A 2822-nucleotide genomic window follows, 5' to 3' on the forward strand; every position below is an offset into this window, starting at 1 on the left:
ACACACACACACACACACACTTGGTTGATTGATATGGCACTGTACTTATTGTGTAAGAAACTCTGTCTCTCAGTTTCTCATCTGTAAATGGGATACCACCTGCCTCCTGGGGCGGCTGTGCATACTGAATGAGATGATTCCTCACCTGATTCATGTTTGTTGCTCCACATAATGATAATACTAATACTGTAAGTCACATTTTCAGATGCTTCCTATCTACCAGGAACTGTTAGAGGTACTTTTCAGATGTTATTTCATTCAATCCTCACAAAAGATAGGAGCTAAACAGCTTACCCCAGGTCACAAAGAGAATACCCTAATTTCATCTGCCTATTAGTCCTCAGACCCTGGGTTTTGATTTTTTTTAAATATATTTTTTATTTATTTCAGAGAGGAAGGGAAAGGGAGAGAGAGAGAGAGAAACATCAATGATGAGAGAGAACCATCGATCCGTTGCCTCCTGCACACCCCCTACTGGGGATCGAGCCAGCAACATGCCCTTGACCGGAATCGAACCCGGGACACTTCAGTCCACAGGGCGAGGCTCTGTCTGGCAAACCAGCTAAAGCTGGGTTTTGGTTTTTAAGGTTTCCTCTCTGTTTTCTGTATGTCAGGTTCCTAGCAGGAAACTGATGTCAAACTCAAGCTGAGTAATTCAAGAAAGTTGAATACTAGTATAGAGGTGGGTTGGGTTTAGAGATAATAAAAGAATATGCAGTACTCTGGGGCTAATAACAGTAAGCTGGAAGGAGCCCGAGACGGGAGAAATTACAGGACCACTGTGTAGCTGACGCAGCTCCTCCATGTGGCCTTTTCTCATTCTGGGAACAGCAAACAAGGTCTCTCCCTGAGTCTAGGTTAAGGCAGGGGCAGCCTGGGGCCTATGTAAAGACAGACAGAAATATTTGTAACAAGCAGAGTAATAGGAAGTCTCGTTTCATTTTTCTCAAAACAGAAACAATTGCCAGGAGAGAGTTGGTTTTCCTTTCCAGTTTCTATTTCCCAGTCACACCATGTACTCTCACTCTAGCCCAGCAGCCAGAGCAGGTGACTCATCCCTGCTGAGATCACACCGGGCTCTGGCCAGACAGACTCCTGAAAGGTGAATCCGTACATCGAGGCCAGTGGTTCTCAACCTTCCACATGCCGCGACCCTTAATACAGTTCCTCATGTTGTGGTGACCCCCAACCATAAAATTATTTTCGTTGCTACTTCATAACTGTAATGTTGCTACTGTTATGAATCGTCATGTAAATGCAGGATGTATTTAGGCGACCCCTGTGAAAGGGTGGTTCGACCCCCAAAGGGGTCGCGACCCACAGGTTGAGAACCGCTGATCTAGGTGCTTCACAACACAGTGACCACGTGCTTTCTCTGAGCTTCTCCCCACCCAGCACCTTCATGAATAGGATTGAAACATGTCTATCTGTTTCCTTGAGTGCCAATTCCAAAAAAATAAAACAAAACCCACAATGTTCCTAATTTCCTAGTTCGGCACTTCTTGCACATTTAACAATACGTTTCTATAAGTACGTAAAAGAACTTGTAAGAAAAGTGAGAGCTAAAAGCACGGATTTCCAACAGGGATAGGCTTAGCTGTGTAGCCTAATAAAAGGGTATAGGATTGCAAGAAGCGTAGCTTCCACCCGGTCCTGGGCAGAAAAATGCGCAATAAATCACCCTTCCTCCAAGACCCAACCACCTGGCCCGTCAGCCTCAGTCAGCCTCAGTTTCTCCCAGGCTCTGTGTAAGTTCCTGGCCTCAAAGAAACCAGGTGCTATTAGCATCCCCCCCTTGGGTCTATGTACATGGTAATCCCTTTGTGATTAAGGGTATGAATAAGGAGAGAGCAAAGAAGGTACACTTCTCTATCATAACACACCACTACGGCTGCTCATTGCGGCGTGGGGGTGCAGAATACCGAGGCGACCCACGGGGGCTTACAAGGGTGTGGAGCTCAGGGAAGCCAGCGATGTGTAGAGAGGTCACGGGCTGTTTTCCCTGAGTCAGTGACGATGAGTCATGAGATGTCAGAGAGGCGAAAGCTCTGGAAAAAGCCAATGTCGCAAGTTTCCCTTCTGGTCGCTTTGGTTAAAGCGCTGAGTTATTAATTAAAATAAAAACTAACATTTCCTTATTGTGTGCCGGGCATTATTCTCCCTAGAAGAATGTGTTTTGTGTATCCACCCGTGTGAGCCCCAGACACCACTGTGAATTGGTAGAGTATTACCTCCATTTTAAGGGGAAGAGACTCAAGCATGGAGCCATTCAATCATTGCTAGTGGCCCAGCATTCAAAAGCAGCCTAGTTTCTAATCTGGGGGGCTGACATCAGAGTCCACTGTTCTATCCTGCATTCATTCATTCAACAACTATTGCCGGGCCAGGGTGGCTCAGTGGTTGAGCATCAACCTATGAACCGGGAGGTCCCGGTTCAATTCCCTGTCAGGGCATATGCCCAGGTTTCGGGCTTGATCCCCATTTGGGAGCATGCAGGAGGCAGCCGATCAATGATTCTCTCTCATCAGTGATGTTTCTTTCTCTCTCTCCCTCTCTCTTCCTCTCTGAAATCAGTAAAAATATGTATGTATTTTTTTAAAAAAACTACTTTTGAATGCCTGCTGTGTGCCATGTATTATTGTAAGAACTGGAGGTTCATGCCCTGACCGGTTTGGCTCAGTGGAAAGAGCATCGTCCTACGGGCTGAAGGGTCCCAGGTTCGATCCCAGTCAAGGGCATGTACCTGGGTTGCAGGCACATCCGGTGGGGAGAGTGCAGGAGGCAGCTGATCGATGCTTCTCTCTCATCGATGTTTCTAACTC

This window comes from Myotis davidii, unplaced genomic scaffold, assembly GCF_000327345.1.
Source record: "Myotis davidii unplaced genomic scaffold, ASM32734v1 scaffold1688, whole genome shotgun sequence".
Classification (NCBI taxonomy): Eukaryota; Metazoa; Chordata; class Mammalia; order Chiroptera; family Vespertilionidae; genus Myotis; species Myotis davidii.